At 46.3% G+C, this 27,606-nt stretch overlaps 1 long non-coding RNA gene across 1 annotated transcript in view; it reads left to right on the forward strand.

The window, feature by feature from the left end:
- Positions 1 to 27,606, forward strand: part of LOC121039776 (uncharacterized) — a 96,093-nt gene that overhangs the window by 63,570 nt on the left and 4,917 nt on the right. The window lies entirely within an intron of this gene.

Genomic DNA, 27,606 nt, shown 5'->3' on the forward strand with positions numbered 1-27,606 from the left:
ATGACGGGAGAATTAGAGAACTAAGTGATGCAATCAAACGGAACACTATCCGTATCATAGGAATTCCAGAAGAAGAAGAGAGAGAGAAAGGGACTGAAGGTGTACTTGAACAAATCATAGCTGAGAACTTCCCCCACCTGGGGAAGGAAACAGGCACTGAAATCCAAGAGGCACAAAGAAGCCACGTTCCAGAATGGTGGTGAGGGTGGAGGGGTGGGATTGCAGAGATCACCGAAATTGTCTGTAGAAGAATTGGCCAGTTGGTGGCACTCCACACTCTCCTCCCCTGGATGGCCAGACGCCAGGCAAATATCAGAGCTCCCTTCTCTACAGATGTCGAATGTTCTTTCTGAAAATTAAGGCTTCTGAATCCCTAACTACTCCCCTGCTTTTGACATTTGATAGCTTTCTAGCCAGAATCCTTTTTCTGCTCACACCAAAGTGAAGCCTGCCCATCAACCAGCCCCACCAAATGGTCGCATGGTATTCGGACGCTGATGGATTTAATGAAGGAAATCCGTTTCACTTAAAGGCACAGGACATGCTGCATGACATTGGGCCCCATAGTATATTATCAGCCCAGTGCCTGCCTCAATATGTAGGGAAAGAATTGATTAAGGTATTAGTCATTTCAGTTTATATTAACATAAAGTTTATTGGTTACTAACCTTGAGAATCAGCCTACTAGAACACAGAAGACTTAAATATGGTTATAAAAAATATACCAGGATCAACCTTGACAGTGTAAAAACATATTCCAGATGTCAGAAAATGAGAAGGACACAGAGAAAAGAAAAGTAGAGCGCTTACGTCTTCATCCAATTTAGCTGGGAATCAAGAGGCACTTTCTATGTAAAGTGGTACAGCTATTATGGAAAACTAGTATGGAAGTTCCTCAAAAAATTAAAAATAGAACTACCGTATGACCCAGTAATCCCACTTCAGCGTATCTTTCCAAAGGAAACAAAATCACTATCTTGAAAAGGTATCTATACTCTGTGTGCACGGCAGCATTATTTATCACAGCCAAGATATGGAAATAACCTATGTGTCTTTTGGAAGATGAATGGATAAAGAAAATGTGATATATATATACAATATATATACATATATATGTATATATGTATGTATATGTATGTATGTATGTATGTATATGTATGTGATATATATACATATATATGTATATACATATTTGAATATTATTAAGTTTTTAATCTTAATATTGAATATTACTCAGCCATTAAAAAAAAGAAAGATATTCTGCCACTTGGGACAACATGGATGAAACTTGAGAGCATTCTGTTAAATAAGTCAGAGAAAGACAAATAGTACATAGTCTTACATGTAGAATCTAAAAAAAAAAAAAAAGAAAGAAATATGGAGTAGAATGGTGAATGGTGGTTGCCAGAGCTTGGGGAGTCAAGGAAATGGCTAGATGTTGGTCCAAGGATACAAACTTTTAATTATAAGAGGACTGCATTCCGGGGATCTAACATATAGCATGGTGAGGATAATTAACAATACCATACTGTATACTTCAAAGTTGCTAAAAGCGTAGATCTTGTTTTTTAAGGTTTATCTATTTATTTTGAGAGAGCGAGGGAGATAGAGAGCCAGGATGGGAGGGGCAGAGAGAGAGGGAGACAGACAGAGAATTCCAGGATCTCCAGGGTCAGTGCAGAGCTCAACCCGGAGCCTGAACTCAATAACTGTGAGACCATGACCTGAGCCAAAATGTACGCTTAACCGCCTGAGCCACCCGGGTGCCCCTAAGAGAGTAGATCTTAAGTGTTCTCCACACAAAGAAAAAGTAACTACGTGAAAAGTGAAGATGAATATATTAACCAATCTTATTGTGGTGATCATTTCATACTGTGTATGTATACCAGATCATGATGTTGTATACCTTAAATTTACAGTTGTCTATTATAGCTCAATAAAGTTGGGGAAAAAAGAGGTACTTTCTAAAGTTGATGGGATATAAAAATATATGTTTACAATATTAGTCAGAGGTACAACGGACATGAATAGTAGGATAAAAATAATCACAAAAAATTGGGGAGAGGAGAGGAAAAAGTGCATTAAATCCTCTGAATGATTAGACCATGTCTTAAATTAATAAGTCAAGAAGCGGGGCGCCTGGGTGGCGCAGTCGGTTAAGCGTCCGACTTCAGCCAGGTCACGATCTCGCGGTCCGTGAGTTCGAGCCCCGCGTCGGGCTCTGGGCTGATGGCTCAGAGCCTGGAGCCTGTTTCCGATTCTGTGTCTCCCTCTCTCTCTGCCCCTCCCCTGTTCATGCTCTGTCTCTCTCTGTCCCAAAAATAAATAAATGTTGAAAAAAAATTAAAAAAAAAAAATAAGTCAAGAAGCGTGTGTAAATTTAAAGTCAGGCTGGTAGCCACCAGAATTAAGAGCAGAAAGCATTCACTTCTGGAAACTAGGGTAGGCCCTAAGAAGCGTGGGTGGTCAATTGTAGCTTCTTTTTATAAGACCCTTCTTTCTTTCTTTCCTTCCTTCCTTCCTTCCTTCCTTCCTTCCTTCCTTCCTTCCTTCCTTCCTCCCTCCCTCCCTCCCTCCCTCCCTTTCTTCCTTCTTTTCCTTTTTTTCAATGTTCATAATAAACATTAGGAGGGAAATGAGAGGGGAAAGAAAGAACAGAAGGAAAGATGGGTGAGGGAGGGAAGGGAAAAGAGAGAGAGAGAGAGAGAAAAGAAAATGCCAAATGCTATCAGGATGTTACCTCTCACCATATCTTACCACTGATGTTCTATTAATACAAACCAGCACAGGTATCAGATGGTATAAAATCAGTCTGATGGTTTTGGTTGATTTTTCCTTCTCCTTCTGAGAAGGATTGGACTCTCTGACAGTCAGTCACTGCTTTTAAGTTGAGGCATGAGGTGCTGCAGACCCCAAGTCCAATGAAGCCTTGTGCCCCGGACTGGCTCCCTCCCTCTCCTAGTTGGTCACTGAGGGTCAGCCTCTTCTTGACCCTGCCTCCTTCAGATTCACCCAGCGAGGACCCGGGACTCTGCCTCAGCCTTCAGCTTCTCATCTTGTTTGCCTTTACACCAGGCTCTTCATCCTGGCCTTGTCCCTCTTCATTTTGGCCTCCAATCCACTCAACCCAAGGTTGATCCATGGCTCCGAGAGTAGAGTGTTCTTGTTTAGCACAGATGACCCAGGAGATGAGGGACCCAAGAAAACTCACTAGCAAGGAAGGCTGTGCACTGGCACCAAGAATCATGCAGTGTTTAGGAGATACAGTGTAGGCTTTGGGCTGCTGAGCTGGGCTGCTCACATCCTGGATCTGCTGCTAACTGTATCACCTTGGCCAGAAATTTGGCTTCTCTGAGCTTCTCTTTCTTTTTTTTTTTTTAATGTTTTTTTAAACGTTTATTTATTTTGAGACAGAGAGATATAGAGCATGAAGGGGGCAGGTCAGAGAGAGAGGAAGACACAGAATCTGAAACAGGCTTCAGGCTCTGAGCTGTCAGCACAGAGCCCGACACGGGGCTGGAACTCACGGACCGTGAGATCATGACCTGAGCCGAAGTCGGACGCTTAACCGACTGAGCCACCCAGGTGCCCCTGAGCTCCTCTTTCTTACCTGTAAGGTGGGGATAGTATCATCCTGGCACGCACAGCTTGACTGAGAGGAAGAAAGGACGCACGTAAAAGGACTCACACTGCTGATCTGCCATAGGTGCATAATGTTAGATCCTCTCCCACATCTAAGTCTCCTGTCTTCCTGCTTCCCTTTCTCTGCCTTATAGATGGGTGGACACAAAGTGAAAACCAACCAAACGCTCTGCAGAGATCACATCTAGGTTAGGAAACACCAGGACGGATAGTAATTCTGTTGCTTTGCTACAAGTCTCTGTGACAGCTGGCAGCTCACTTTCCTTGGGGGGAAAAGTCCCTCTTTCAAGCAGCTCACCCTGAAGTTTGAGGAGACATCTGGGGCCACAAGATCCATTAGGACTTTGGGTCATAATATTTTTAAATACTATTAGGATTGGTAAGACCCCAGAGGTAATCCGGTCACCAGTCATCATGGAGGGGGAAGTAACTTGAGATTTAGAGAAGTTGCCTAGTTTAATATCACACACCAGCTAGACTGAATTCCCACTCACTGCTCTCCTGAATGGAAAGATACTCTGAGAAATTTGTGTTTCTGTGTCAAAAGAATGTAAGTTGTGCAATAAAATGCAGTCGTAACTATGATCAGTATGGAAAAGATAAGTGATGGAAAAGCTCTAAACTAGAATAAGAGGACATTCATTTTTAGAACATTTTTTAAATGTGAATATATTTAATGAGGCTATAATTAAATGCCACTATACGTCAAAGGAAAATGTTGCCTGGGCACCAAAAAAGAAAGAAGGATGACAGACGATAGATGCTGATAGATAGTGAGTTTATTAAACAGTATCTATTAAATGCAATAGATGTAATACATCCCAAACAGAAGCAACCAGAAAGCCCATTGCTTAGTGTTTTAAAAGCATGGCTGAAAATCTACAGCAAAATTTACATAAGAAAGTTAAATAATTTCTTGAGTTTTCTTGCATCTGATGAGTTAGTATGTTAGTATATACACATTTTTTTTTTCATGGAGTGGATTAGGACTCATGGGCTGGAAGACCATTTAGATAGGATACCATTATGATAAATATAATTATCAGAAAATGGCGTATTGTGAGTTGCCAAGACAGTCTTGATAGTTTGGGTGTAGACTGGTCAATATTAGCATGGTTACAGGCTGTGATCTTGTGATCTGGTTTGTGTTGATGTCTGACTTTTTATGAAACTTAGTAAGGCAACATTTATAAGGACATAGAACTAATGCCTATTCATTACATTAATTTCCAGAAATTGCTTAGTCATAAAAGGTTAGCGCTGGAAACCGTCAGGGAGGTAATAATTAACACTAGCACTGGATATGCTTCTGTGGCCTGAACTGCTTGCAGTTCGATGAGTTGAGGAATCCTCTTGAAGCATGGATACCATATTCTGCTGTATTTCGTGGAGTTTGGGTTGGATCATTTTAGGTGGTCTTGGTTGAGAGGGTTTTTTGAGTGGTTGACGGCAACTGACTTGTTCGTATGACCCAAGGAAAACTCTCCACACCAACCCACAAAAAAATAGACCATTGAAAAGCTTGGAATCTTTCTCTTCAAGAATGTCCGTGAGTTATGTTTCTCTACATTTCAGTCTAAAAATGTAAGTTGCAATTCACTCATTTATCAAGAAATTAACCTCTAAGAAACTCACTTTGTGGAGGAATTATCTGGCTCACTTACCTACCCTGGAATACGTTTCCCAGAAAGAAAAGCCATAGCCTGAACTTCACTCTCAAAATTGTAGATTGGAAAACTGGACTCCAAAAAGGGTATTTCAAGCTTAATGAAAATGAAGTAACTCTGTTGAATTTGCTTTTGTCAATTAAGTTTAATAGGATAAAGGGAGCACTATAGACTGATATTATTGAATTGTAGGGCAAAATAGCAGTAAAAGCTAAGCATGACAATATGGAAGTACCAGAATTATAACAGGGCAAATATTCTATATGTGTTTGGAGAACCAAATAGAGGACTAAACATGGACATTTTGGTATGGAAGAAAAGGTGTCAGATACCCAGATTTATATTAAAGACAAAAATAGTTTATAAAAAGAAAGTTTTGCTCTATTATTAAATACCTCTTTCTCTCAATTTGCATTTTTATGAATATAAAATATGAGCAATGTTACACATATTTATGGATAACCTGTATGCATTAAAGTTCAATAGAAAATAAAGCCTGTGTGCTAACTGTTCTCAAATCCAGTCCACTTTGCTCATTTCTGCAACCTGCCTGCTCTATAGGTATGCATCTTTCAACCCCTAGTCTGAGGGTCCCTGAACCTGAGGGAAGACTAGTTTCTGCACAACATGTGACTGACGCTGAAGTCTAAATATCTGAGTTCAGAAGCAGAAACTCGGGGCATGGCCACTACATGGGCGAGCATCTGTGGTCTGTGCCACACGAAGCTGTGTCCGTAATGCTGAGTGCCATGGACATTCAGAGACTGTAGCTGACCACTAAAAGTCTTTAGCTCCCTCCCCCTGTGCCCGGCCTCGGAACCAGGACGGAGCATCAGCTCCTTTGGACTGAGCTAGCCCCGAGCCGCGGGAATACTTTTTGAATGAGACACGGAGGCTCTCAAGAGGCAGATACTTGACTTCCTGTTAATAGGCCAAGTCAGGGCCTAAGTGATTGATTGAAACAATAAAGGACAGATTAATTTATATTTTTATTTTTAGTACATCTCAGCAATAGAATTGGACGATCCCTAACCCTTGATTTGTGGCACACTGCCATCATTGGCCAAGGCATGGTTTCTTTTCGCGTCTGGGTGAATGCATTTATTTAATTATTCACAGTGATGAATGTATTCATTCTCCAAGTTCCATACTGAAGACTGCTAAGCAGTGAAACGAACCCGACTCAGATGAGATGTAAGAAAAGGGAGTGTAGACAGGATGGCCGACATTTACCGAGCATCTCCTCCTTGTCAGGCACTAGGCTGGGCCCTTTGGAAACTTTAGCTTTGTAATTTTCCCAAAGGCGTCCCTGGCAAGCCGAGGCAAGCCAACAGCAGCCCAGCTCGTCCTTCCTCCCCATGGCACTTTCCCACTACTGCAGACTGGTCAGGAATAGAATCCCTGTGAGTGACAAGAACATTTCAGGGGTGGCTGGGCGGTTTGGGAGTGGGTAGTTTTCAATTTTCACGGCTGAACTTGAAAATCTCATTAAAACAGCTTTTTGTCGCTATTTGCTGAGTTTAAATCAGCAATGATTCAGCAAGTAAGCAGACACAGCAGGTTGCCTCTCTTGGCAGGTATAATAAGGGACCTACAAAGTACGCGCGCGCGAGAGAAAAATGTGGTTTCAGAGCGAGCATGTGAGCCCCTTTGTAAGAATTGTCTTCTGTAAATCCTAGCTGATCTTTATATGTGGACAACTCTGAGAGGGAAAGAAGGCTCCTTCTTCTCCCCCATCGTTGGCAATGTTTGCACTGGCAGCAGTATCGGATGGGTGGATTGCTAGCAAGTTTGGAAATGTCTGTTAGTGTCTGATGCAACTGATGTCCTGAATAACATTATTTAAAAAAAAAAAAAAAATGTTCTGGACCAGAAGAAATCTCTCTTAGATTTAGAGCTGCTCTCAGTCCCCTAGGTGGTCCTTACCTAGGGTTTTAAAAGGTTTTCTTCGCATGTGGCTAGAAGAACCACGAGGAAATACTGCAGTGGCCCCATATTTATTGCATGTCTGCTAGGGACAAGGGACCGTGAGGGGTGCTGCTGAGTCAGGCAGGGGCCTCCCTCAAGCGGCTTTCAAGCTAATGATGAAAGGAGGGCAGGACCCTGCAAATTGTAATTCAAGGTGGAAAGAAAGAAGGGTCATTAGAAGTGCAAGGCAGGGACAAGAGGAAATATGAGGAAATCTCAAAGCCATATATAAAGCCATGTATAAGGAGAGCAAGAGGTCACCCCTGCCAGGCCCCTCAGTGGTACGACCTCTCCCTGACCTTGACCTTCCTTTGCAACTTCAGCCACATCCTCAGAGCTCCGACCAAGTCAGCAGGAGCCCACTTCTGCCTGTCTTCCTCCTTTCCCCCTCCCTCCTCTCCCTCCCCAGCAGCCTGGTTCTCTGCATAGTGAGGACTAAATTACTAAATGGCCAGAATGACTAAATTATAATGACCCAACCAATTTGCTTCTTCGAGGTCTATCTCCAGGTCTATCTCCAGGAGCGGCACTCTGTCGCTCCATGGCAGGCGGGTGGGAAGACATTTGGGGACTTGGAATTGTAAGTTCTTCGAAGAGCCCCTAAAGGCACGGAGTCCAGCCTCCTACCATGTGCACGGAAACTTCCTAAATCACCCCTGACAAGCCCTGTATCTTGGCAGCCCCCAATCCCTCCTGCCCGCAGGTGACACAGACACCAGTCTTACGCGTGTCTTTATTTCAGGTCTCTACCCTGGTAGCATTCAAGAGGATAAGGTCTGAATGGAGGGCACAAGGCCCCTCTTCAGCCCCCGGGGCAGCGGGGGAGGGGGGCGAGAGTGTCCCAGGGTCAGGGAGCCTTTGCCCAGGCGGCAGGGAGAACAAGCCGCTACTCAGCCAGGGCCGGCTGTTTACATCAGGGACACGGGCGCTCCACACCGGCCGCCCGGACCGCGCGGGGAAGCGGCTGACAGCCGGCGGGGGGGATAATGTGGTCATTCAAGCCCTCCAGCCGCTGGCGCCGCGCATGCGCATATGCTCTCGGCGCGCCCAGCGGGGCGAGGAGGAAGCCAGAAGGCAGAAAGCACAAGCGGGAGGCCGCCCTTTGGGCTGCTCTTAGGGCAACTGCAAGGGCGGCGGTCCGGTCGGGCTCAGCTCCCAGCGGCGCCGAGACCCCGGCTGCCAGGGAACGTGAACTTTTGTTACCTGACCTGCCTAAGTCTATAATGAGGCTAGTTAAACATTTCTAGCATTTCCAAATACTCATGGTTTCCCCCCAGTGAGCTGCCTGCTAAGAAAGGGTGGACAGACCCAATACCCTCAAATCAGTTTGGATGCAGTACCACCTTTTTTTTTTTTTTTTTCCTGTGAAGATGAGCTGGGTCAGTGATTCTGTGATATCCTGATAAGAGTCCTGGATGAGGGATTAGGCTTCAGGTCTATTCCCAGCCTTACGACCATGTCCGTGACCCTGGAGCAGTTATGTAACTGTTCCCGGCTTCTGTGTCCTCACCCTTAAAATGGACATCATAACAATTGTCCAACCTACTTCACAGGGTGGCTGAAAGGATGAAATGAGAAAACAGCCGTAAATCAGGTTATACACGAGAGACCAATAAGGCCTCGAGACCAGGGGTGGGCGAGGTTTCCCACCAAGCACTGGGTAGTAGATACTTTAAGCTTTGTGTATCATGCAAGGTCTCTGTTATTTGTTCTTCTTTGTGGATTTTTTTTTTTTTTTTTTTACAGCCCTTTAAAAATGTAAAAATCATTTCAGCTCACCGGTTGCACAAAAACACACCCAGGGCAGGGTTTAGAGCACAGGCTATAATTTGCCAACCTCTGCTCGAGACAAAGCACAGGTGAGGGCTGGAGGTAAGGTCTGCCTTCCAGTGGTTGTGAGAAATCAAAATCAAAATACTAATAAATAAATGATATATCAATAGTCTATGAATATAACTAAATACACGTATCCATTGTATTTTCTGACTTGGGGCCTCCAGTAGTGAAATTACTTGTATCCCAGCCCTAAGGCCATCTTATTCAAGAGCCGCTAGAATATCTTGCTATTTACTGAGCTCTTCCTGGCCTAGACCACAGCATCCATGCTGACTTGCTTAGTAGTCTTAAAGCAGAGGCCAGCCTTCAGCCTCCACTTGGCCTAAGAGGTTCATTGGGCCCTCGTCCCAAGGAAACCCTGTGCAAACCATCCTCCCTCCCTAGCCAGTGCTGCCTGGGCATGTCTCCTACAGGAAAAATGGGGTGATGAGCTTTATTTGGGAGGTAACCACTACCCGTATAAGAAGCAGTTAATGTTGCTTGTGACAATTGGCACACTTTGATGACAATGCATTGTTAAGTTGTGTCATTATTTCTCCTATGATGCCCTAATGACATAAACTGGCTTTATCACTCTCATTTGCAAAGAGGAGACCATTTAAACATAAGTACTCAAGGCGCTACAATCCACTTTCATGGTTGGGTGGAACAATGGTTTCTCGGTCTTTCTGCCTCCCATCGAGGCATCAGTTCCCTGCTTGCCCTTGCATGCCTCTTTCCTCTTTCCTTATCCTCACTCCTTGTTTGAAGATATTAGAAAAGCTGCAGGATGAAGCCTGGGTGAGAACGGCAGAGAGCAAAGAATGTTTCATTCTCTTCCCTTCCGAAGAATTTCCAAATTAAGATGGCAGGCCAGTATCATTATCTAGACCAGAATTATGAAAGCAGCCAGGTTGCAGAGAAAAAGGCAGTGTTGACCTAATATTTCTTGCTTTAGTTGGTCCTTTGTGGAAATATGAGAAAGTAAGCGCAATACTTTAGAACCAGTTTCTGAGCCAGCAAGCACCTCGTACTTTCTTTTGACAGAGCGAGGTGTGGAAAGCCAGAAAGGGTGTGAGCTTCTCAAGAACATGACCGGTGTTCAGAACTGAGACCAGCACTGCAGTCCCTGACTCTGTTTGGACCACCGTCTACCATACCCTGCTGTTTCCCAGGGTGTCAGCTGCCCTGACAGTCACATCCCTACAAAGTTACCCCTCATGTGTGTCCTTTCAGCGTTATGACCTCAGGGGGTCTTTTCCCACTTCAGATGAGGATGTCTATCATTTCTAATTTGACACAATGTCCTCCCTCTGACTATTTCGTTTTGTTAGCGCATAGGGCCAAAAGTTCAACGCTACTTTTTTTAGCAGTGTGCAGAGTAAAGCCCTCCTCTGCAGGAGAAAGTTCCAGTCTTCGAACATAGACCATCACAAACATAGACCAAGGGTCTTATAAATGCCTGGCCCTGGTCACAAGAGGGAGAGTATAGGTGGCTTAGGACGAGCCTGGCATCCTCTGGGGCAGAACAACCCACGGTGCCCATTGAGGAGATGGCTGTCCTCTGCACCATTTTCAGGTGTGAAGGAAAATACTTCAGAAGTGAAAAGCACGTACAGGGAAGAGAAGGGATGGCATGCCGCACTTGCCCTGAGAAACAGCTGACTTTCTTCTTCCGACTTCCTATTCCCCATACTCCCATAGAGAAGACAGGTAAAAACACATCGGAGGGAAAGGTAGCTTGTCGAAACGTCTCACGGCTCCCACTAACGTCAGGGTAAAATCCAAACTTATCGGTATGGCAGACAAGGTCCTCCGTGACTTTACCTCAGTCTTCCCTTCCAATACCCAACTTCTTCATTCCCCACACATTCCACCAGCCTTGGAGAACTGTTGGTCACTTCTCAAATGCACCGTGTTCTTTTTTTTTTTTTTTTTTTTTTAATCTTTTTGCTTTTGCCTGTGCTTTTGCCTGTGCCTGGAAGGCCCTTTTTCTTTTTGTCCCCTGAAGAACTGCTACTCATCCTTCAAGACCCGGTTCAAATAGTCCTCGTGAAGCCTTTCTTGACTCGCACAGGCAAAATTATTTCTTTTCTCTTTTCTCCGTTAAGGTCTTGTGCAACTTCTATGATGAGACACGTGGCTCTCCGAGAGTTATTTATTTATGTGTTTATCTCCTCCATTCATCTGTGAGCTTCTTATCCATAGGGCCTATGACTATTATTATCCTCTGAGCCTACCCCATGCCTGGCCATCATAGTTTCTAAGAAATGTTGAGTGAGTGAATGAATGACCTGGAACTAAGTCTTGTAAGGCCTTGATGACCCAGCAAACTGATACAATCTCAGCTCTCGGTGGTACCCACTGTGGGGTGCTCAACATGGTCCATTAGAGTAGAAAATATTAGAACTCCTATTTATATTTATGTTTGTCAATAGTTAACAATAAGTGTAAGCTTTTCCGATATTTCGTACGGACTGTGAGTAGCACATGTATTTAATTTCTAAACAAATATGTACATTAAGAATAAGGTATGCATGGGGTGCCTGGGTGACTCAGTCAGTCAAGCATCCAAGTGTTGGTTCCAGCTCAGGTTACGATCTCACAGTCTGTGAGTTCAAGCCCCGCATCAGGCTCTGTGCTGACAGCTCAGAGCCTGCTTGGTATTCTTTCTCTCTGCCCTCCCCTGCTTGCTCTCTCTCTCTCTCTTTCTCTCACTCTCAAAATAAGTAAATTTAAAGATTTAAGAGCAGGGTATGCATTGAAAGGATTAGAAGCCACTGTTTTAAGCAATGGGAAGTCATTGAAAAATTCCAAACAGGGATGAGCAAGGAAAACACAAGTGTGTCGGAGAATTGATCCTGTAGACTGGAGGGAAGTAGGGCCACCAATCAATATGGAAAGCATGACAGTGGCCCGCATGGAAGAGATAAGAGGCTAGACCAGTATAGGAACCGTAGAAATGAGGAAAACAGGAAAGGCCTGCTAAAGCATTACTATCATCTGCATTATCACCACTATATCATATTGGCTAATAGTAAGCAGAAAGAGTCAGAGCCCCACAGGGACCCTAAAATGTAGCCAGAAGCCGAGAGAGCAGGTAGAACTGGAAGGGGAAGATAAATACTTTGCCCCAGGGTTAGATTCTATAAAGTGACACTCGAAAAAAAAAATTTTTTTTTCCTCCACTTGTTTGAAGGGGCCATAAATAAGGGCCACCCATCAGGCCTGTCCAATCCCAGATGGGGCTTCTAATAAAGACTATTTATAGCCTCAGGCGGTTGCAGCAACATTGCGCAATTGCGTGCGGGACAGCCCGTCTGAGCTGCTGCTGGGTGAGTGACCGACTTTTGGCTGCTTCCTGTTGGCTTAGGAAAGAACAGAAGAAGGTGGGTTTGTTTGTCATTTGAGCAACCTGCTGTTGCCATGCCTGTGTCTGACTGTCTCCCTTTAAACATTAACCATCTCTTAAAACGTTTGTGTTTAGTGCCCAAGGCCAAGAGGGCCCCAAGAGAAAGGAGAGGAGGAGAGGACAGGAAAAGGGATGGGGGGCGGTGGTTGTGCCCTACATCAATAATTTATCCATTCCATTCCCAAACATTTGTGAAATGTCCACTGTGACCGTGGACCACCCGAGTCCCAGGGGTCGAGAGCTGAGTAGAACATGACTCCCGTCCTCAGAGACTCACAGTCTAGCAGAGGAGATAGGTGAGTGAACACAAAAGGAAAAAAAAAAAGAGAAGGGATAAACCCCGCATTGTCCCTGTGCCTCTACCCTGCATGTACATTTGCCAGAGAAGGTTTGAGGGGAAAGAGGGAGGAAGCCGTCAGAGACCGGAAGCTTTCCAGGGTCTTTGAATCTAGGGCAGCGGTTCTCAAACTTCAGTGCACAACAAGTGACCTACCTAGGAGAATTGTTTAAAAGACGGCTTCTGGTTCAGCAAGTCGCCTTCGGGGGCTCTGGGGAGGGCCCAGGGCTCTCTACTAGCCCAGCTCCCTGAGAGAATTCAGATTTAGGTGGTCCGTGGCCACCAGGGCAAAAGCCTGGGTCTAGAGCTGCCTGCCATGAAGCTAGTCCCCCTGAGGCTGATGGGAGAAACTGGAAGAAGAAAGAAATAGGGAGCATTCGAGACCATGAACAGCAGAAAATGGGAAAAAGGAAATCCGTATGGAGGGGAGAGAAAGGAAATGACTCTGTAAGGAGAAGTGAGTGAATATGACCGGGAGCCGGGGGTCACGCAGATGATTGGGGACCACGATGTTTGGTCTTTGTCGTGTGAACCGGATGACTTACCTAAACAAGCACCGGGTGACGGACAGAGCCTTGGGCATGAAGAGCCCCGGTGGACCCAGCCTCTACTTTTTCTTCCAGATGCCCCGGCCACACATGGCTCCTGCTCAAACGGTGAGGCTGGATAAAGCCATGGGCCGCTCTAGAGAAGATGCACTAACTTGACACTATCTTCAGTAACTTCCCTGGTCCTTGACAGATCTGTCTAGCTGCACCCACCCTCACAGTTCCCGGGTCAAGTCTACCCCAGAGCAGCGTCCAGTTCACTACCCGGGAAGCCTGTAGTGGACCAACCTACGTGACGATTGCGTGACGATTGCATGCTGATGGCCACCAGCCACTCTCTCCAGTGCTCTACAGATATCACTCCTCATTCTGATTGTGTCAAGATTGTTCTCTTTCTTGAGCTGGTTTCGGGCTGGGATCGGAGCCCCTGGGGTGTGGTCGGTCCGACCCTAGGACCATTTGCTTCTTCTGTGGCATCAGATAGGATGCCCCGGTTTATCCTGGCACCGTGCCTAAAGCGAACTTTCCCTCACCTCTCTCCCAAGGGATGTCTCCTTCCTCATTCTTTAAGCTCCTGCTCGGTGTTACCTTCTCTGTGACCTTCCTTAGTCATTCCCTTTCCCAGCGGAAGTCCTTACCAGACAGACTCTTTGTTCAGGTGTGCCCCACCCATTCGACTACAAGTTCCAGGGATCTGGTCTCACGGGAGTCGGGAGTTTCTAGAGCTTAATGGTTAAGAACTCAGGCCGACCTGAGCTAGACGTTCAGCACTGCCACCACACCTACCAGTGTGACCTCAGGCAAAGGACTTCATTGTCCTAAGTCTCGGTTTCCTTGCCTATAAAATGGGCAAACAATTGCACTTAACGTCGAGGTTAGAGGAGCTAATCCTTGGCCCAGCTCCTCCAATGTCACAGCCTTCCATAAATGTCACTGCTCATTGCTCCTATTGATGGCCTTACTTTTAATGTAATCCCCACGGACTTAGTACGGAGTGGATGTTTAATGATGTTTACTGAATTAGCAATTAAAATATGTATCCTTCTCACTGGAACTGTCGATTGGTACATTTTAAGGAGTGGGCCACTCAGCATTTCCCCCTAATTCTTCAATATTTGGTGGAGTGTCCTCTGCACAAGGATTGGTTTCAAGTGCAATTATCTGAGTAAGCTCAGGCAGGCTCTTGTACCCACTCTTCTCTTGCGCTCCTCGCTCTTCCGTTTCCAGCCTTGCACTTGCTGTCCTGCTTCTGAAGGAATAAATCAGACAACGGTGGCTATCTATAAGTACCTTAAACTGAGTCTGAGGTCTCTAGAGGAAAAGAGCTGCAGAATGCTATCAAATCGGCGATAAATGTTCGATTTCTGCTTCTCCTACTGTCAATATCCACCTCGCAAGGTAAAACAGGAAGGGCTAATAATCCCCGTAGTCCTTTTTAATTTCAATAGCCTGTGGTCCCCTTTTGTGCACAGCTGGGTTTTTAGGCTCAAAAGAGGGAAAGCAATTTTTGAAAACAAACACAATGTAATGACTCGTTCTGTCTCTCTGCTATGGATAATCTCAGAGAGAAAGTTAAGTCCGACTCTACAGCTTGCCCCGTCTGCCACTGGTCTTTGCTACTGGCTTGGAATTACTAGGGGCTATTGGCACGGCCGAGCTAAACGTCCGGACACTTGGGTGAGGTCCCTTCGAGTTCAGAAGTTCTTAGGAGAGTTAGCAAGGGTGGATGAGCTCAGAATGAATCAAGACGTTCCTAGAGATCTTAATCAAATAATCAAAGGTTAAATACGAGGAGGAAACATCATAAAAGCAGGTAAAAAGCAGGTAATGAAGAATCTGTTAGCTTTCTTTCCTCTCCAAGAGAAGCGATGAGCCCCATCCATGACGTGGAGGCTGAAGGTGGGCAATGCGTTCAGTCTGCCCCCAGCCCTGGGATCCCTGAGCCAAAGAGGACCCTTGAGGGTATGGGAGGAACCCCGTCCCCCACCCCACCGACAGCTGGGCCCGGGTATAGCCCTTTGTCCTGTCTCTTCCTCCCTCTCCCATCCAGTATGGCCCACTTGGAGTGCATCCTTCCTCTGGGCCATGTTTTCCATACTCTTTTAATCCATTCTCCTTTTGAAAAGCATTTAAAAAAAATTTTTTTTCAACACTTATTTATTTTTGGGACAGAGAGAGACAGCATGAACGGGGGAGGGGCAGAGAGAGAGGGAGACACAGAATTGGAAACAGGCTCCAGGGTCTGAGCCATCAGCCCAGAGCCCGACGCGGGGCTCAAACCCACGGACGGCGAGATCGTGACCTGGCTGAAGTCGGACGCTTAACCGACTGCGCCACCCAGGCGCCCCATTGAAAAGCATTTTTAAAAAAAAATTCTCATATATACCCCCTCCCCAGAGGTTGTGAGAGGCACCCACTGGGCCCGAGCCTGTCCTACCCACCACCTCTTTGGTACGGTCAGTGCCAGCTCTGGTTCCTTCTTCTCACCCTTCTCTATTGATTGCTGGTGACTGATCACTGGTGAGCTTTCGAATCCAGACATTGTGCAGTCAAACGTTTCTTATGCATCATCTATGCGCCATTAAGCACTGTGCAAGCCCAGAGGCTACCATGATGCATGAAACAAAGGCCCTGCCTTCAGGAAGCACCAGGAAGATCCATGAACAATTTCAAACTGCTCGGCCACTATCTAAAACTAGGTTCAGAGTCCTATGGGGCCTAGAAAAAAAAGGGGACTAGATTTGCCTTGGGGTGCCAGGGTAGATTTTGCAGGCAGGGGAAGAAAAAGGGAAGAGAACACAGGCAGAGTGTGTCGAGGGGCGGGGTTTGGAGGAAGCATCCCCAAATGCTTGTGGGGAGTCGGAATGCAATACTCAAGGGCTGGAAAGTGATTGGCCATGATGTCGGGAGGTTGGGTCACTGTCAGATGTGAAGAGAAGTTGAACCATTTTGTCCTGACCCTGTTGGCAATGGTCTAATAATCACATAACTCAGCAAGGAGCTGGAAATTAATATGAACTTTAGGTCTTCCACTCTAAAACCACCTGTCCACCTAGCCTCCTAGGGGTGGTCATCAGAGGTTAAACCTGAGAAGGGAACAGTGGGAGAAACGTCTCCGAAGCAGCCAGTGGGTGTGCTCTTGACCAGCGAAGTTGCTGTAGAAAGTAGGTGTCTAATTATCCTAAATCTTTAGCTCACCGATTTAAACTGTCCAAGCACCAAACTTGTTTGCTGCGCTCCTAGAATGGAATCAGATCAGCTTCCTACATGGTATCGCCATATTATAGTGAGAGGTGATAAGTAATAGGATTTCTGTGCAAGTGCTTTGTAACAGACAGGGTGTTCTACAAATACATTGATAATCAGTATTGCAGTTTTCTAGATCCCTACTCAGATAGCCTTCTCAGAGGAAGTTGTTCCCTTCAGTGTAACAGGCAACTTTAAGGCAGAAACAGAGCACAATGAAAGGGAATGGACCCAGTCAATCGGATCAGCCAAATCAAATTTGGTGATCATTAATATTGTTCTTGTTGTTTAGAATAACCTGAAGGCAGCAAACATAAAGCATATTTTGTGGATCTCTAGCTTTTTGGCATGTTCCTTGGGGTTAAACTGGCTTCTTTAAAAGCAGAACTTCTCAGAGCCTTGAATATGCAAATGAGCACCACGAATTCAAAAACAGGTTTTATACCCAGTATCTCCCAAGTTGATTTGACTACCGTACCCCCTCCTACTTCCTGGCCCACACTGCCTGAATCCACTCTATATTTCTAGAGGAAAATGCCCGTGCTTGGGGTGGGGGGAGGGGGAGTTGGAGGTAGCCTGTGAGGCCACAGTAGGGGATCCAGCCATCCAGGGCCATCAGCTCTGCTCCCTGCTCCCTACTGGGGAGTCTCCCTTCCTGTTCTTCACTAAGACCTGTCCCGCTCCCCCCACCCCAGTCATACCTCCCACTCACATCCCCTTACCAGCCCTGTCTGCGAGCTTCACCCCTAACTCCTGATTGTTCCCATTCCTTGATATTTTCAGCCCCGGCCCTGAGCTTAGGACAAGAACGCAGCAAGAAGGCCCAGGCTACAGCATGAATAGTCTCTCATTTCTGGAACACCATCCTGTGAAATATTATTTCCTTTTCTCACATTTAAAAACTTGGGGGGCTGGGGAGCAGAGGGATTCTTTCGGGATTCCTCCAGTTCACATCGTTAATAATTCTTTGTGTTAATTTCGTGTGTGTTCTCTGAGGTTTGATCTGCTTTTCCGTCTTCGTGTGTTATCTTACTTGTTTTTATTTCTGACATTTGGTTTTTCTTCACATGGAAGCAAGAAGAGACCTTAATTCGGTTTTGCTTTCATGCTTAGTATTCATAACGTGATTCTTTTTTAAATATGATTGTTTTTTTCCAGAATGACATGACAGAATGCTCTTCGCAGGTGGTTATGGTGAGGACAGCTGCATTGAACAGGAACACATTCCCTTGTTTTTACTGGAAAGAACTACATTTTCCTGATCCGGTCCTTTGAATTTTGGCCTCTGGGCCTCTCTGCCCCTCAAGGGATCCTCCTGAGCTCTCTCTCTCTCTCTCTCTCTCTCTCTCTCTCTCTCTCTTTGTAAGGCAAGAAGCAGATATCTGAAACCACCTGATCAATTCTGAAAATTAAATCTCAAGCCCTCCATTTGAATGAGAGACCATCCTCCAGCTTCAGGCTTTACCTCAATCAGTATTAGGTTTTATTCAAGGGAAAAATGTGCTCCTGGTTCCCTCTCCTTCCACTAAAATTTTTGGTTACTTTTGGGAGCCTCATTTTACTCCAAATAATACAATTTCTTCAACTCCCGTGTGCTCTAGGCTTAAATTTCCATCTGTTTACAGAAGAAGAAAAAAATCTCTTTCTCAAGGGCTTATGAGCTTGTCAAATTTTGCCTGTCCAGAAATAAATCACATCACCCTCTTCCACTCCATCCCTCCCCTGCTGTCCTTAGTCAAGATGTGCAACAGCCTCTATGCAGCCAAACAAGTCAGACCCCCCAGCCCTTACATGCCTCCCTGCTTCTCCATTCCATCCATCGAATCTGATCTAACCTACATGTTCTCGGTATGAATCAATAACTCCTCTGGCCTGCACTTTGTTCTCTTCCTTCTGCCCTTGCCTGCTCTCGTCCCCTCTTTTCTGGACAGCTGAGTAATCTCTTTGGGTGGTCTTCTAATGAGGACTTCCCTCCTTCTAAACCCATGCCCTGCCCAGCAGCATGACAGGTAGTCAGCAGTGAGCACCGCCACCCCACCCAGAACCCACTGCTGGGTGCTGACCCCACGTCCTCAGCAATGGATCAAGATGCCACTATAGCAACTCAAGCCTTCACGAGGCAGAGTGTAGGTCGCTGTGGCTCTGAGCCAAGTGGTTCTCACTACTGCTTCACCTACCCACCCAAAACTATAGGGACCTTCCAACAAAGGGCCCATGGCCACATTCCCTTGGGTCTGTTCCCTTCGCTCTAGACAATGTGGCAGGCTCTCACCCTCTTTTAGTTTCCCCAATCTATCATCTTTGCTTCATCCCAAGAACTTCCCATTCTGCCTATCCTCCAATGAGCAGTGGCCCAGCTGGACTCTCTGGACGTTGCCTCTTGGCTCACCTTGGTATTATGGTCTACTAGTCACAGGCAAGTCCCAGACGGCCCAGGTGATTGGGACACCACAAACCAGTCCAGTGGTGGGACACCACAAACCAAACCAGTCCCAGCACTGTGGCCTTCTACTGGTCGAGAAGGGGTTGGGATGGGACTCCCAGTGTTGATGCTGAAGACTGAGGTTTGAGACATAAACCTCCCTGGCAACCTCATAGAGTCCACGACAAATATTTCTAGTTTGTTCATTCATTGATTCATGTATAGAGAGAGGCTACTAAGTACCAGATACATTACGTAATATTGACAATATGGCACAGAGGGTGTCAGACTGGGTCCCTGTTCATGGCATCTCTATTCTACTTTTGGAAGGACAGAGACAACTTTAGCATCAGTAATTGTCAGCGGCTTTAAAGTCTGAAGACAGTTAAGATGTTCACAATGGGAAGGGCTATTCTAGACAAGATACTCAAGGAGTTAACCTCTGAGAAATTACATTGAAGCAAATATCTGAATGATAAGAAGCCAAAAAATCAACGTTGGTGGGTCAAGGGATCAGCAAAAGTAAAAAGCCCTAAAGTAGGGATGAACTTGGACGAGTCTGAGGAACAAAAGAAGAGTGTGGCTGCGCTTGGTGAACAAAGAAGTGAGTGAGAGGATTTGAAATCAAACAGGAAGACACGGACCAGATCATGTCAGCCCTTGGTAAGTTTGCATAAGATGTTTGCATTTGCCCCTGACAGCAATGCTCACCCAGAAACAGAGCAATGCTAGAGGCCATGGTGACAGAGCATCCAGGTTCTGGCTCATCACACAGGGAGTGGAGACAGGTCCTGAGGAAGTGAGTCATTGCTGAGTTTCTTGCTTGTCCACAGCCGGGGGATGGTATCTGGGTGGGACACCCAAGGCCAAGGGCTAGTGAGGAGTTCAAAGGAAAAGGAAGCTAAATAGATTCAAGAAGAGAAAGTACAGACCCGCTGTTCTTTCTTAAGTGCTAGTAGAGACGCGGGTGTGGGAAGGTAGATAGAGAGTCCCAGGGTTCATGGAAGCTAGAGATGCGAACTCTAAGACAGTGTCACTACAGCCTCGAGAGACTGCGGGTTGTGGGTTGCAACAATGGAGCCAGATTAGAGAAGCAAAGACACTCACACTTAACCCTAGCCAGCCTTGGACATACCAAACCATTCATTCTCAGCTCTGCTCTCCTGCACAGTGGGTGCCCTGGAACAACGCGCACAGTTCTGTAAAATGACGCGCAACAATTGTGCCCTGATCTTCATGCAGCGCGGGCCCCAGAAGTGCCCAGCATACGGATAGTATAAATCCCAACTCCGGGCAAAATGGCCCCCTTGACCTTTTTAATGGCCTAAGAAGCAGATCTCCCTTGAGAAGGGCCTCTTCTTTTCACGATTGTTCTTTCTCCTGCATGATAGTATTACCTTTGCTAATATGCAATGGTTAAAAAAAAAAAAAAGAAGAAGAAAAAGCAACCCTATGAAATAGAAGGTACTTTGAAAGCGTTCAGACTGCTCCGTTCTCTGACAAGCCCTGCTGCCTTGGCCAACAGTGAGGCTTTAGAATAAAATTAGGGCTGTATGAAGGATGAATGGGTCCAGTCTGTCTCCTGCAGAGCTCTGCAGTGTAGATGGGGCCAGAGTCGTCACTTGGTTCCTAAGCTTTAATAGAGCGTCTTTCATTCAAAGATCCCGGGACACTTCACAGCTGCTAAAATGATCCTAAGCAAATATTTGTAGCTACACAGCACAGGTGGGAATATGGAGGCACTGAGAAGAAAAATAACTGACCAAAGACCCCAAGGGTCAACTGTGGAGGTAGGACCAGAATCCAGGACCTGAGCCAATTCAGAGCTCTATCTGCAGGATCGGGCCTAGAAAAAACGACTGGGATTTCATGATTGAGATGAGTTATCATCAGACAAATTTGGGGGTCCACAATAACAACCAGTCATGAGCCAGCTGCTTCCTAATCCAGTGTCGCTTTGGGACATGTGCATGATGCCTTGGTGACCCGCAGCTCTAAGTGGTTAGGGCTTTAATAATTCAAGCTTTCTAATTAGATTGACAGTCTCTGTTAGAGTGAGCATAGGCAGTGAAGTGTATTCTGTGTTCTTGACAAATACACTTTATAGCTTCAATTAAACCCATTTCCTATGTACTGGGGCCAAAAAGGCCACTATACAAAACAGCCACATGGCCATATCACCAAGATAAGGGTAAACAGAGTACAATCCATTTGTGTGAGCTGCAGGCTGGGGTCTGAGTCGGGAGGCCAGAGTGAAGACTGAAGAGTGCTATGGTCTGAATGTTTGTGTCCCTCCAAAATTCCTATGTTGAAGTCCTAACCCCCAAAGTTGATGGTTTTAGGAGGCGGGGGGGGGGGGGGTCTTTGGGATGATTAGATCATGGGGGTAGAGCTCTCATGAATGGGATTAGTGTTCTTATAAAAGAGACCCTAGAGAGCTCTTCAGCCCCTTCTTCCATGTGAGGCTATAACGGGAAATCTGCGGTCTGGAAGACGGCCCTCACCCCATCATGCTGGCACCCTGATCTTGGACTTACAGCCTTCAGAACTGTGAGCAGTAAATTTCTGTCTATTATAAGCCACCCAGCCTGTGGTATTTTGTCAAAGCAGCCCAAACGGACCAAGACGAAGAATATACGTTGATATGGTCGCTCAGGAGGGACACTGCCCCATTCTTGCTGCCGTTGACCTTAAAAGAAACAAAACATTGACACAATGTGGAGTCATAACTTGGGGTCCTCAGACCTCTTTCTCTCAACTGACCTCACTGGAGTTGAGCAGCTGAAAGACAGACAAGGCAGGAAAGATTTGGGAGCAACAGCAGGAAAGAGAGAAAATAAGGGTTCCAAGACTCATGATGGGCTACCACCAGGAGGACTTGTCTCCACCCATTTGGTCCACAGAGATTGGTTTGTCCTGGGGCTTCTCCCAAGGGTCAGATCTCAGTTGAGATCTTCCTAAATAACAGGATCTCAGTGGAGCTTCGGAGCCCAGAGGAAGGTGAGGCATGGCTGTGGGAGGAGGTCAGGGGCCATTTTGGCATGACTGAGTGGTGGTTTCAAATTCTAATTCGGACTCTTCCCTTTACTAGCCGTGGGATCTTGACCAAGTGACTACATCTCTTTGTGCCTTCTGGGCACAAATAGTGCGTATTGGACAGGGTTGTGAAACAAGAAGTTGATAGAGTGAAGCACGTAGAAGAGAGCTTGGTGTGCAGTAAGAACTCAAAAAATATCAACCATTATAATTAACTGTTACATAACAAATTCAAGGTACCCCAGAGCTTATTAGATTTCTGGCTCCTCTTCGAAGAAGATCCAATTCATTCTTGGGTCCAATTTAACTTCGGAGTTACACAGAAGACTTTTTTCTAAAGTTAAGAGCTTTAACCAAAAGACCACCTTTGTTGGCAGGTAAGAAAGGAAGACTGGGGAGTGCCCTCACCCCTGACGTTTTGCTCAGATCAGCCAAGTCTGGCCCTGGATAAAACTGAGAGACAGGCCAAATTTACTTACATGAAGCAGCCTCCTTCTAGTGCCCCATCACGCTGGGTCCACCCGGGATCCATGACCCTGGGAGCCCCGAGGGCAGGGACATCGGTGGCAGCCACTGCCAGCAATCAACCAACAGGCTTACAGTGGGTTGGGCAGCAAGGACCAGCTCCAGTGGGGTTACCCATCGCTTGGGGCTGGTGAGAGGAGAGAGGAAGAGACGCAGCGTGTAAGGGGGTGCACCTCAGTACTAGGATTTGTCTGAGCAGGTCTCGGGCAACCGAAAAGCATTTGCATACTGGAAAGGGCCACCCAAATGTGCAGGCGTGTTATTATATAATTGTTACCACTTTTCATTCAAAAGCCAATTGTTAGCATCTACCTAGTGGGCAATAGAGTGAAGGAAACCGAAGAGATCGGGGTTTGCACCACCTCTGTGTCTGACACACGTGTGACCTCAGGCAGGTGCCTTTCAGAGCCTGACTCTCCTCTCTGAAACCTTAAAGGGCAGGGTCTCTGATGAGCGGAATGTGATAATGTAGAGTGCCTGGCCCATAGCAGACAGAGTCAACCAACGTGGCTTTTCCCTTCTTTGTGGTGAAGACACGGGGTACTTTTTCCATGGAAATGGAACTTCATAAAACTAGAAAACAAGACTGTGGCCCCAGGGAAGGTTTTAGTAGTGAATTATTTTCGTAGCATCTTTTTTTTCCTCCAAGATCCTGCAGAGAGGGAATATCTATTTCAGCGTGGTTCAGACTTTAGCAGCCATTGCTCACAAAGAGCGGGGTTTGGGAATGTTTCCAATACGCGGAGCTCTTTCATCGACCTGGGTCCCGTCTCTACAGACTCAGCCCAGTGGAAGCTGGTGGGTGCTGAAAAGGCAGAAGAAGCTTGCCAGGGAGGCTAAGGGCTGCAGGAGTCTCCGTGCCAGGCGTGGTGTGTCGGCTGGAATGCTTCCTGCGGCGATCAGTGCCTGCGGAAGACAAACCCCACCAGCCGGGGACCACAGAGGGGTGTCCGGGCACCGTGGGAGCATTCCACTCAAGCCCACTTGACGTGACCGGCCCTCCTCATGGCTTTTCATGGCTCCCTTTACTTGGACTGCTTCCAAGCCTCCAGCTGGGCTCGTCTAGGAGCTGGGAAGCTCTGTGTATGGGATCTCCAACATCCCTGAGGCCAAGGCCAGGCATCTGTCGGACATGGGGATGGGAGTTGGTGAAGGTGGCATAGATTTATTAGTCCACAATCAGCTCGATGGACATGTCTCTGTGCCCTGATCTTGTTCCCTCCCGCGTCAGTTGTACTAACACCACCACCCCATGGACAGACCGACTCACTACAGATGGCATTGGTTTGGTTTTTGTTAGTAAGTACTTTTCTCTGGGCAAATGAACTTTCCTGACATCCACTTCAAACTTCTAGGCTCACGGGAGTGCCAATAAGGAAACACAGCCCAAGAAAAATATCCTTAGGGAATGTGAGCAGATCAGACCCATAGTCCTAGAGATTATGTGTGCATATAAATATACATACATGGGTTTATTTTTACATATGAAATATATATGAGATATGAGATACATGTCTATACATACGAGATTCGTGTTGTGTGCGTGAATGAGCTCCAGCTAGTTAGTATTCAACACATTTATTTTTATTTACTTTTTAAAAAATTCTTTTAAATGTTTATTTTTGAGAGAGAGAGAGAGAGAGAGAGTGCACGCCAGCAAGGGATGGGCAGAGAGAGAGAGAGACAGACAGAATTTGAAGCAGGCTCCAGGCTCCAAGCTGTCAGCCCAGAGACTGACATGGGGCTCAAACCCACAAACTGTGAGATCATGTTCTGAGCTGAAGTCAGAGACTTAACTCACTGAGCCACCCAGGCACCCCTATTTTTATTTTATTTACTTAAGTTAAATAAAATACTCACATAAGGATTTAAATAAATATTTATTGGAATACATGATATAAATATTACATATTTATTCCTGGGCCATCTCTAGGTCAACCTGGAGATGCTCCTTTCTGCCTTTCACGTACTTCTTAGGCTTCATACTTTACGATCTCTGCCTCCTCCCCAATGTATATTTTCACTTGATTTCGTCGGGATAAAGATCGCTCAGCCTCTGGGCCTCAGGATGCTTATCAGTAAATAAAGCTAATGGGTATTAGAAACAGACAGAGAACAGCTAGCCCAGGCTTGGTCTGAGCAGGCACTCAATGAATCATGGGGGTGGATGTGAGGCTGGTGGTGATGAGGCAACAATGGCTTTTGGGGAGCTATAGACTTAGAGAGTTCGACGTGCCCAAGGGCAATGACATTCAGGAAGACCCCATAGTCCTTGCCCTCTATTTAGTCCAGTGAGTTAACTACTCAGAGCCTGGGAGCTTGATTCCCAAGTGTCCCCACTGCTGGTGGCTTTTCGGTGTTGTGAAAACACAGAAGATGGAGAGGCAAAGCCATATCTGAAGTCTGGTTCTTTCACAAAGGATGGAGTGATCTGGAGGTGGTGGGTCCTCTCAGTGTTTCTGGATGTCTAATCAGAATGCTCCCCCTTAGGGTCCCTTGTAGCTGGGACAGGTTGCAGACACCTTAAACAGGATTTTATTACGATAGCGAGAACACACAATGAAGGCTCTCGTTTCATTCACTCTCCACTTGTGCACCAGGGAGCTCGGAGTGGAGCTTAGAGGGTAGGATACAGCACAAGAAGCCCTGTTCAGCATCCAGTCCTCTCCGCTTGGCTGGAGGTGAGAGGCTACCAGGCCAGATAAATGCAGTCTGCTCACCAGCCCAGGGCAGCATGAATCCGTTGGCCCAGAACCCACACACTGGAGCCCGAAGGTGTAGGTTCCTGACCCTCTGGGACACGTGAACTTGTCTAAGGCCAAGACTCTACCGTGACTTGGTTTCCTCATCTGTCAAGTGAGGAGGTTGACCTTAGTGATCCCTAAGTTCCCTTTCACAGTTAACATTCTCTAATCCTCAATTTTAAAAATATAGAAAGTTTGCATTTAACTTTCTATATGTGCCCAGTGTACTAGAGCTGTTATAACAATGACACAGAGAGTCCAAAACAGCAGAAAATCCAGTGTTTATGTTCAATTCAGAAATTCAGATTGACCATCCTCTGAGTCATATTAAAATATTGATTGTTTTGTAGAGAACTCAGTGGGTCTGGGGAGACAAATAATGAATGCTAATGATGGTTTGCAGCCAGCCAAGTGAGGACGAAATATGTGCCAGAGAGATAAGAAGGAGTCATTTACCGGCTTGACAATTAGCTATGGAGGGCCTGCACCCAGCCCTAATCCTGCGAGAGCATACTTCTAGAATTTAGTGTGTATTCCACTCACAGTGCATCTAAGATGCGGATTCTGGTTCCGCAGGTCTGGGTAGAGCCCAAGACTCTGCATTCCTACTACGCTCCCGGGGGGAAATCCAGGAATATGTGTGCGTGCAGCCAAACGGGTGTCCTATGAGCTCTTCTCCTGGGCGTTGGATGAGGGGGTCCAGATTTTAAAGGCGGTCATGGTTCTGAGGATGGAGACAGCCCCGAATGGCAGAGGGGGAGGCACCGCTTTCTCAGAAAAGGAGGGCCAAACCAGTCTGAGAATAGAATGTAGCTGTGGTTAAAAGTGTTTACAGATAATTAGAAGTATCTGTTATGGGAAAGAGATGGAGAGAAAGGGGGCTTTACGGGCACAGGAGCTGAATGCCATGGTGATGGCAGTGCTATTAAAAAGCAGGCATGGCTGAGACACGGAGCCCCTCAGCTCAGGGCTCTGGCCTTTCTGTCCTTTGAATTGAGGTTTGCCTTTGACTTCATGGAATGATTTTCTTCTGGTGCCACAGCAGCCATTTCATTGCAAGATGGATTGCAATGTGAACTGATCTTTTTCCATTTCGGGTCCCAAACCGCAGCGCAATTAGTTTCTAAATAAATGTCAGCGGCTTCTGGGGGAGGCTCTGAATGCGAGGCTGGAATGAAGTGGCCAGCCACAGACAGTGTCTACGTTGGCCGTGCCCCCTGAAAGGGCTCGGGATTCTGACTGCACCCTCTGCACTTAGACAACCTGTATTTCCAGAGAGGTGCTGCTGAGCCCTCTGTACACGTTTTTGATGCAGACTAGTTTAAACGACAGAAAGAAGATGGAGTTTGCCTGGAAGGTTGACACATTTTTTTTTTTTGTTAATGTTTCTTTAGTTTTGAGAGAGAGAGAGAAGCAGAGTGCAAGTAGGCGAGGGGCAGAGAGAGAGGGAGACACAGAATCCGAAGCGGGCTCTGGGCTCTGAGCCGTCAGCACAGAGCCCGACGCGGGGTTCAAACCCCGGAACCGTGAGATCATAACCTGAGCCGAAGCCAGATGCTTAACTGACTGAGCCACCCAGGCGCCCCAGACACATGTTTTAAGGTAAACACAGGACACCTCTGCCACAAAACAGTTGTGTGGGCTTCCATGAACTCATGATCTTTTTATCTTGACAGACTCTGATCACATGTGGAGAGGACTGTCCACACCCGCTGTCCTTTGATCTGAGTGAGGACAGATGTTAGAGGTTGAATCGCATCCCCTAAAATTCAGCTGTTGAGGTCCTGACTCCCGGTATCTCAGAGCTGACCTAGTTGGGGAATAGGGTCCCTGTGGCTGTAACTGGTTAGACGAAGTCACCCCAGAGTAGGGTGGACTCCTGATCTCATCTGACTGGTGGCCTCATACAAAGGGTGAATTTGGACACAGATGTACACGTAGGGAGAATGCCACGTGAAGACGAGGGCAAGCATCAGGATGAAGCGTCATCTACCAGCCAAGGACACCACAGACGCTAGGGGAGAGGTGTGGGACAGGCTCTCCCTCACAGCCACAGAAGAAGCCGATTCTGCTGATGCCTTGACCTCAGGCTTCCAGTCTCCAGAAATGTAAGAGGACCCACTTATGTTGTTGAGGCCACCCGGTTTGCGGTGCTCTTTTCACATCAGCTCAAGGGTGGTTATACAAGAGACTGATAATAAAGTTAAGTATCAATAAAATTATACAGTTATATGTATGGCCTTG

The sequence above is a fragment of the Herpailurus yagouaroundi genome, unplaced genomic scaffold (genome assembly GCF_014898765.1).
Source record: "Herpailurus yagouaroundi ecotype Mexico unplaced genomic scaffold, PumYag 181, whole genome shotgun sequence".
In the NCBI taxonomy this organism is placed as follows: Eukaryota; Metazoa; Chordata; class Mammalia; order Carnivora; family Felidae; genus Herpailurus; species Herpailurus yagouaroundi.